Genomic DNA, 9,410 nt, shown 5'->3' with positions numbered 1-9,410 from the left:
GAGACATGGAATCATATTTCCGACTCATACTCTATCTAAATATGAAAACCAATTGAAGGTCACGGCTCATTCCAAAGAGGTATAATGGATTTTGTATAGGCATGTTTTTGCCCATATACGCTATGTATTAAAAGAGCTCGCGCGCACAGACATTTTTCTTGAATTGACGCTCATCTTGTTATTAATGGTCATAAAGAGATAAACATGGTATCAAATTCCTCGAAAAAATATGAGAAATATCATGAAAGAAAAAAAATGGCGATTCTATGTTGTGTAATGGTGTTACGCGCGAAAACGCGCGCGCATGCGCGTACGCGCGATTTTTTATAAAATGCTTAAAATGACCTGAAACGTATGCAAAATAATTTTGAGACGATTTTGAGCATTTTAAAATTTCACGGACGTACGCGCATGCGCGCGTTTTTTGACCTGAAATTGACCGGACGGATATTGACCTTGATCATGATAAATATGAATGAGAAATGGCTTTCGGTTATGAAGATATGACCATGAGTTGATTTTCAGAAAATTTCACAAAATGGCGCCTAGATGACGTCATCAGTCAAGTTCAAGGTTGAAAATTTTTCTGTGCTTTGTTCTAATGCCTATACATACGTGTGCCAAATTTCAAGGTATTTGATTGAACCATTTTCAAGTAATCTTGCTCACAAAAAAGTGGGTCGAAATAAGAAAAATAAATTAAAAATTCTTGAAAAACAATATCATGTAGTTTCATGACGTGAACGAAATTCACCTTCTATAGGGATAACGCAAATTATGAAGGCCTTTTGACATGAGGCCTTTAATCGAGATTTTCACTATGATGACGTCATCAAAATGAAAAATGGTTATTACTGAGCTTGTAGAGAATTGTCTTAGCTACAACATATCGAAATTTGGAAGAAAATTGATCAATATTTACAGAGATACAATCAATTTTCCATAAATATGCTGACGTCATAATATGCAAATTCGTATTTTGAGTTCCAAGGCCATTGTGATGATGTCACGATACACTTAATGGCCAAATGAGACATGAAATCGTATCTCCGACTCATACTCTATCTAAATATGAAAACAAATTGAGGATCCCGGTGCATTCCAAAGAGCTATAATGGATTTTGTATAGGCATGTTTTTGCCCGTATATGCTATGTATTATAAGAGCTCGCGCGCACGGACATTTATCTTGAATTTACGCTCATCTTAAAATTAATGGTCATAAAGAGATGAACATAGTATCAAATTGTTTGAAAAAATATGGGAATTATCATGAAAGAAAAAAAAATGGCGATTCTACGTTGTGTAATGGTGTTACGCGCGAAAACGCGCGCGCATGCGCGTGTGCGCGATTTTTTATAAAATGCTTAAAATGACCTGAAACGTATGCAAAAAAAATTAAAGACGATTTTGAGCATTTAAAATTTTTGCGCGCGTACTGACGCGCGGACGTACGCGCACGCGCGCGTTTTTTTACTTGAAATTAGCCGGACTGATATTGACCTTGATCATGATAAATATGAATGAGAAATGGCTTTTGGTTATGAAGATATGATCATGAGTTGATTTTCAGAAAATTTCACAAAATGGCGCCTAGATGACGTCATCAGTCAAGGTCAAGGTTGAAAAATTGTCTGTGTTTTGTTCTAATGCCTATACATATGTGTGCTAAATTTCAAGGTATTTGATTGAACCATTTTCAAATTATCTTGCACACAAAAAAGTGGGTCGAAATAAGAAAAATAAATAATAAATAATAATAATAATAATAAAGGCAATTTTAACAAAATTATAAGGTGGTCTGTATTAGATACAGCCCACCTGATAATAACTAGACATATAATACTTGTTTGGAACAAGTATAGGTGGGCTGGTCAACTTAAATTTGAGACAAAATAGAGCAAAAATAAGCGAGATACTGCTTAAATATTCTTGAAAAACAATATCATGTAGTTTCATGACGTGAACGAAATTCACCTTCTATAGGGATAACGCAAATTATGAAGGCCTTTTGACATGAGGCCTTTAATCGAGATTTTCACTATGATGACGTCATCAAAATGAAAAATGGTTATTACTGAGCTGATAGAGAATTTTCTTAGCTACAACATATCGAAATTTTGAAGAAAATCGATCAATATTTACAGAGATACAATCAATTTTCCATAAATATGCTGACGTCATAATATGCAAATTCGTATTTTGAGTTCCAAGGCCATTATGACGATGTCACGATACACCTAATGGCCAAATGAGACATGGAATCATATCTCCCACTCATACTCTATCTAAATATGAAAAAAAAATTGAAGGTCACGGTTCATTCCAAAGAGCTATAATGAATTTTGTATAGGCATGTTTTTGCCCATATATGCTATGTATTAAAAGAGCTCGCGCGCACTGACATCTATCTTGAATTGACGCTCATCTTGTTATTAATGGTCATAAAGAGATAAACATGGTATCAAATTCCTTGAAAAAATATAATAAATATCATGAAGAAAAACAAATGGCGATTTTATGTTTTGTAATGGTGTTACGCGCGAAAACGCGCGCGCATGCGCTTACGCGCGATTTTTTTATAAAATGCTTTAAATGACCTGAAACGTATGCAAAACTAATTTGAGACGATTTTGAGCATTTAAAAATTTTGCGCGCGCACTGACGCGCGGACGTACGCGGACGCGCGCGTTTTTTGACCTGAAATTGACCGGACACATATTGACCTTGATCGTGATAAATATGAATGAGAAGTGAATTACCGTTATGAAAATATGATCATGAGTAAATTTTCAGAAAATTTCACAAAATGGCGCCTAGATGACGTCATCAATCAAGGTCAAGGTTGAAAACTTTGCTGTGCCTTGTTCATATGCCTATACATATGTGTACCAAATTTTAAGATATTTGATTGAGCCATTTTCAAATTATCTTGCACACAAAAAAGTGGGTCGAAATAAGAAAAATAAATAATAAATAATAATAATAATAATAAAGGCAATTTTAACAAAATTATAAGGTGGTCTGTATTAGATACAGCCCACCTAATAATAATAATAAAGGCAATTTTAACAAAATTATAAGGTGGTCTGTATTAGATACAGCCCACCTAATAATAAATAAATAAATAAATAAAGGCAATTCTAACGAAATTATAAGGTGGTCTGTACGTTATACAGCCCACCTGATAATAAATAATAAATAAATAAAGGCAATTCTAACGAAATTATAAGGTGGTCTGTACGTTATACAGCCCACCTGATAAGACGAGAACATCCCAAATATTGTCGCCATTTTGTTTCTTCTGAAGAACTGCATGTATATAGCAACGCCATATTTCAAGAACAAATTTGCCATTGCCAATGCTGTCGTGTAGGAGCTTCAGATCATCAACATCAGATTACATCCTCGCTTATTCTTGATCTGTTGCTTCCGGATATCAGTTTCCTTACTTTCCAAAACTTTTAAATCCCCCTTAAAACTCAGAGATCTTTAGAAGATGTGTACATCCCCAAGATTGACTTCTCGAAGAATGTCGTTTGACAGATTGCAAATCCATGATACATACTGAAACTCTGGAAGATATTACGCGCTAATACTACCCCAGGCACACCTCAGCACCGAGTCCAAACCGACCCCCAAACCGACCCAAAACCGACCGACAAATATTGAGCATTCGGGTTAGTATTTTTCCTTTTCCTTTTTCCGTTCGGTCTATGTTCGGTCCAGTGTCGGTCTTGTGGTGTGAGTAGGTTATAAATACATGTAACACCGCTAAACAACTCAAAAGCGACCGATTTGGGCCCATTGGAAGAAACATAATTTGTTTGTTTGGTCTAAGGTCAGTCTGGCGTTGGTGTTGCAGCGTGCCTGGGTTATATCTCAGTCACCCTGCCATAACCGACTCCTACCCGACCTATGACCGTCAAAATCTTGGCCATTTGAAATATTGTATTTTAAGACGATCGCAAAAGACTTTCAATATATCAACCTCCGGCAATTTCAAAAGCCTTGTCCGCCACCATTCGGAATGTACGAACGTGACAATGACATAATATAACATAACCACAAAATTATTTATTTAATAGGCAATACAGTACGATATTGGAATTGCCCCGACTTGATTTCTTGAAAGTTTATGAAATCGCGTTGTTATTGTTCGGTCGGCTGTTGTCGGTCAGGTGTCGGTCTGGTGCGGTCTAATGCGGTCTGGTGTCGGTACGGTGTCGGTCTGTTGTCGGTCCGGTGTCGGTCCGGTGTCGGTTTGGTGTAGGTCTGTTGTCGGTCTGATGTCGGTCTAGTGTCGGCCAGGTGTCAGTCTGGTGTCGGTCTGGTGTCGGTCTGATGTCGCTCTGATGTCGGTCTGGTGTCGGTCTGCAGGCGCGGATCCAGGATTTCTTAGGGGGGGGGGCCCAAATTTTAAATTATGCTAGCCAAATATTGGTACGTAATGGTGACCAACGGTGATGTAATGCGGGGGGGGGGGGGGTCGGTGCAGGGAGGGACGAGTTTTCCCCACCCTCCTCCACGAAAAGCGGAAGCTTTGACGTTTTATTAAATTATTAAAGAAAGAAGACGATTCGTTGTACCGTTCTCGACTCAAAATCTTCGTCTGAATTTAGTTTTGCCCCTTCCGCGCGAAGCGCGGAAAATTTTACGTTTTATTAAATTATTAGAGAAAGAAGACGATTCATTGTAGAGTTCTCGACTCTTAATCCTTGTCTAAATTCAGCCCGCCCCCCTCCTGCGCGAAGCGCGGAAGCTTTGACGTTTCATTAAACTATTAAAGAAAGAAGACGATTTGTTGTACCGTTCTCGACTCTTAATCCTCGTCTGAATTTAGTTTTTCCCCTGCCGCGCGAAGCGCGGAAAATTTTACGTTTTATTAAAATATTAGAGAAAGAAGACGATTCATTGTAGATATCTCAACTCTTAATCCTTGTCTGAATTCAGGTTCCCCCCACCCTCCCGGGCGAAGCGCGGAAGCTTTGACGTTTCATTAAACTATTAAAGAAAGAAGACGATTTGTTGTACCGTTCGGACTCTTAATCCTCGTCTAAATTTAGTTTTTCCCCTGCCGCGCGAAGCGCGGAAAATTTTACGTTTTATTAAAATATTAGAGAAAGAAGACGATTCATTGTAGAGTTCTCAACTCTTAATTCTTGTCTGAATTCAGGTTCCCCCCCCACCCTCCTGCGCGAAGCGCGGAAGCTTTGACGTTTCATTAAACTATTAAAGAAAGAAGACGATTTGTTGTACCGTTCGGACTCTTAATCCTCGTCTAAATTTAGTTTTTCCCCTGCCGCGCGAAGCGCGGAAAATTTTACGTTTTATTAAAATATTAGAGAAAGAAGACGATTCATTGGAGAGTTCTCGACTCTTAATCCTCGTCTGAATTCAGGTCCCCCCCCCCCTCCCGCGCGAAGCGCGGAAGCTTTTAAGTTTCATAACATTATGAGAGAAAGAAGACGATTGGCTGTACAGTTCTCGACTCTTAATCCTCGTCTGAATTCAGGTTCCCCCCCGCGCGGAAGCTTTGACGTATCATAAGATTATGAGAGAAAGAAGACGATTCACTGTACCGTCCTCAATTCTTAACCCTTGTCTGAATTCAGTCCCCCATCCCCCCCCCCCTCCCCTCCTGCGCGAAGCTTTGACGTTTCATTAAATTATTAGAGAAAGAAGACGATGCGTTGTACCGTTCTCTATACTCTTAATCCTTGTCCGAATTTCAAAGATGTTCTTTGTCTGCTCCTTTTACTTCCTACGTCTTCTTCCGTTTTGGGGGGACCGCCCCCCCCCCCCCCCCCCCTGGCTACGCGCCTGCGGTCAGATAAACACATTTTGATAACTTGTTCGGCCCCGGAAGCTCAGGGTTTTAGGCGTTTAATTAAGGTCAGATGATCATTTTTTTGTAATACCCATTATTTTGTGACACTGGTAGTTCACTATTTGGCGTGGGGTCCAGGGGGCGGATCCCCCCTCCCAAAAAAGAGGGGTATTAGGCAATAAATTACCGTCAGATGAGCATCTAATGGCCAGCCGTAGCGCCCTAGGTGGAATCCAGGGGGCAGAGCCCCCGGAAGCTTAGGGGTTTTAGGCATTTAATCACGGTCAGATGAGCATATTTTGATGCCTCATTTTTTAACACTGCACTGGCATTTAACTATTCTTTCTTTCTTGCTCTCATTCTATTTTTTTTTCTCTTTAATATACTTTTTCAAATAAAGTGGGGGGGGGGGAGGGAGGGAGCTCGAGGCTCCCGATCCCTGTCGTACCTCGGGCCCTGACATGTAGGAATCTCAAGAATCATATTTCGTGCCTGGCTGTAAATTCAGGAATTTGTCATTTTCCAACAAACACATATACAAACGTATAATTTACTAAAAAATGAGGACAAATCTCGGAAATTATGTCATTTCAGCATTAATTGTAATCCACCGTTGTGGAATTAGAAATAAACCACGTTTGAATTTGATTCCCCCTAAGCCCCCCCCCCCCCCCCCTCCCCCATTAGTACGCCAGTATCTCCTCTTTTCCTTTTTTCTTTCCCTTTCCTTCCTTCTCTCTTATTTTTTTGATTGGGGGGGGGGGGGGGGGGTTAACAGCCTGGGAGGCAAGGCCCTTTCGGTCCCCCCCCCCCCCGATTTCCTTCTTCCCCCTTTTCTTTTCTTCTTCTTCTTCTTCTTCTTTCTTTCCCTTTCTCTCCTCTTTCCCTTTCCCTTCTTTTCCTTTCTTCTCTCTTTTTTTTTTTTTTTTTTTTTTTTGCGGGGGGGGGGGGGGGCCAAGGCCCGCTCGGCCCCCCCCCTGGATCCGCGCCTGAGTCGGTCTTATGCGGTCTGATGCGGTCTGATGCGGTCTGTTGTTGATCTCGTCAATGTGACCGGGTTTTAAAAATGTAAATTTGGTCGGTAATTCTCGGCGAATAGATCTTGAGGGGGATGGCATGACTCAGATGATACCCTGTAATAGCCCTTTAAAGTTGACAGTTTATGGAGTAGGATTAAGGGCTCGCGTGTCTCCCCCTCCCACCCGTATGTCGAGTCTCATTACGTCATTTACTGAACCTTTTACCCACCTCCCCTTCAATTCGCCTTCCGCTGACATTCTCCTTCTTTAAACATTGTTGAGAAAGAAAGTCGGTTAACTTTGTTTGGAGAGGACTGGAGAGGATATGGGGGAGAGGGTAATCCAATGACTCGGTGCACTTCCGGTTCATTTCGATCGAATTTGTTTGCATGAAATGATGTGCGATTGTGTTGTGCAACTTGTACTTGAAAATCTTGTTTTTTGGTTCATAAATAAGATCATAAAAAGGAGTCAGAGAAATCCTTGGAATACCGAGAATACCGAGAATCTCCATACAAGGATAATATGTGTTCTATTTTTGTCAATTCGGCAGATATAAATGAAGCTGTACTAAAATTACTAACATTACTTGTGTCTTCTTGTGTTATGACGATGTTCTTAAAAATAAATTTACATGCAGAGAAGAATAACAAACAGAAGTGAAACAAAAATACGTGATTCTGAGTGCTTGAAAGTCAACATGTGTGTTATTCAAAAGTACTTTGCAAATCTAACTCTTCATAAAGGGGCAGGTTTTCCGCCCCAATTCATAGGCAAGTATTTCACTGCCCAACTGCCCCCTTGCCCCTCCCCAGCCCCAATCGCCCCTTGTTCATCACCATAATCCCGACTTCACACATAGTTTCTTTACCCACCGTTTTGGACGGGCCGCCGCCATCTTATCCCATGGTCTACGTAAAAAGTTCAAGTACTGGGGCTAGGTTCATTTGCTCATCGTGAGGGAGCAGAAGGGTCATGACTTACCTCCAGAAAGCTAGAGAACTTTTGGCTTTTTTTATTCTTCCAAAGTTTTGTCGTCTACTTTACACAGACTGTGTGTCTTCTTATAAGAATACATCATACTCCTCCGAATGGATATATTATTCAAAAGTTTATAGGTCTGTTCCTTTATGTTGGTTTGTCAGTGTACTGTTATTTCTATCCCTTGTTTCTACCTGTATTTATAAGAGTATGAATTATATCAATTAATGTTTATTTCACGCCATTTTACATCTAATCCATTTACTTAACATCTTTTTTGACAGTGTAATCCTTGCTGAGAAATTAAAGGGCGTTACTTTATTAATTAGTTTCTCGGGGGCGGGGGTTGATATGAAACCTTCTTCTAGATCCACTGTTCATATGGAATTGTTCTCTTCTTTTATTACCTGTTTATTATGTTCACATTGAAAGCATTACCATATATCACAAAACAATAACAATCGTTGTAATAACAAATACACTTCTATGAATGCTACAGGGCGCACACTATTTAGTGCATATAAATGTTTATCTTACAAACTTTCGCCACTCTGTTTCCTACATAGTTGAAGAATATCTTCCCAAATACGATCACTTTCAACAAAAGTGGGCCAAAAGAAAGAGACTTTTAAAACAATGATGATACCAATTACCCTACATTCATGGCAGTTTAGAAACATAAGGGTAAGATAACAAACACTTTTTGATAAGAAACCATACGTAATTCAGTTAAATCTGTGTAACGGAATTGCAAAAACAGCTTTTAAGACAGAGTGATACTTTTATAACAGAAAAAATGAAATGGCTCTTTGTCAGTAGCTTAATATTTGTAGACATTATCGTTTGATCTATAGATATGTTTGTTATATCACCAAATGGGAAAAACTAAGAGAAATGACAAATGACAATGACATTATACGGTTCATCTCTACCTAATTTGAAAAATATTTACGTTAAGGCTTTATTCATAATAAAAGCTTCGCGTTGATCGTCTAATCAACAGATGTTCTAGTAATTCATACGGCTGGCATCATGAGAAAATAATTCTGATACAGATATGTTACCGTTCGTATTATTCTTTTGAATAACAATAACAGTTTCATTAGTTTATGTTGACAAAAGAAACGTTATTGAATAATAGGTGCATGAGGCAATGAGATATTTGTAGTCAGTTTTATGACATTTGTTTCTTTCAATACAAGCCATCTAAACATTAATGTCTATCTACAAAAAATGTCTGCAGATGGTTAGGAAATTTGTTTGATAAGTTCGTTTGTATTCATGCTCTCAATTTCTAAAGGAAAGGAAAACTCCCTTTCATCCCATTTCCAGCAACAACAAAACTTGAATTTGGCTTCTTTTCTGCAACCCCCAAAGCTTCCTTTTCAACTCGTTGATCTCTTCATCAGTTCGTCTCCACCTGCAAACTAGTTATCATTGATAGTTTTTGCTTCTTTTCTTCGTAAATGAATAAAGAACAGCTGCACTTTATTAATTGGTCGCCATTCAATCGGCATCTAAATGTTGATTGTGCGTGGAGAGAGAGAATACCAAGAGATACTCCCTTAACCAAACGTTCCC

The sequence above is a fragment of the Strongylocentrotus purpuratus genome, unplaced genomic scaffold (genome assembly GCF_000002235.5).
Source record: "Strongylocentrotus purpuratus isolate Spur 01 unplaced genomic scaffold, Spur_5.0 spur5_scaffold_15, whole genome shotgun sequence".
Classification (NCBI taxonomy): Eukaryota; Metazoa; Echinodermata; class Echinoidea; order Camarodonta; family Strongylocentrotidae; genus Strongylocentrotus; species Strongylocentrotus purpuratus.
Note: the sequence above shows the minus strand (reverse complement) of the source record.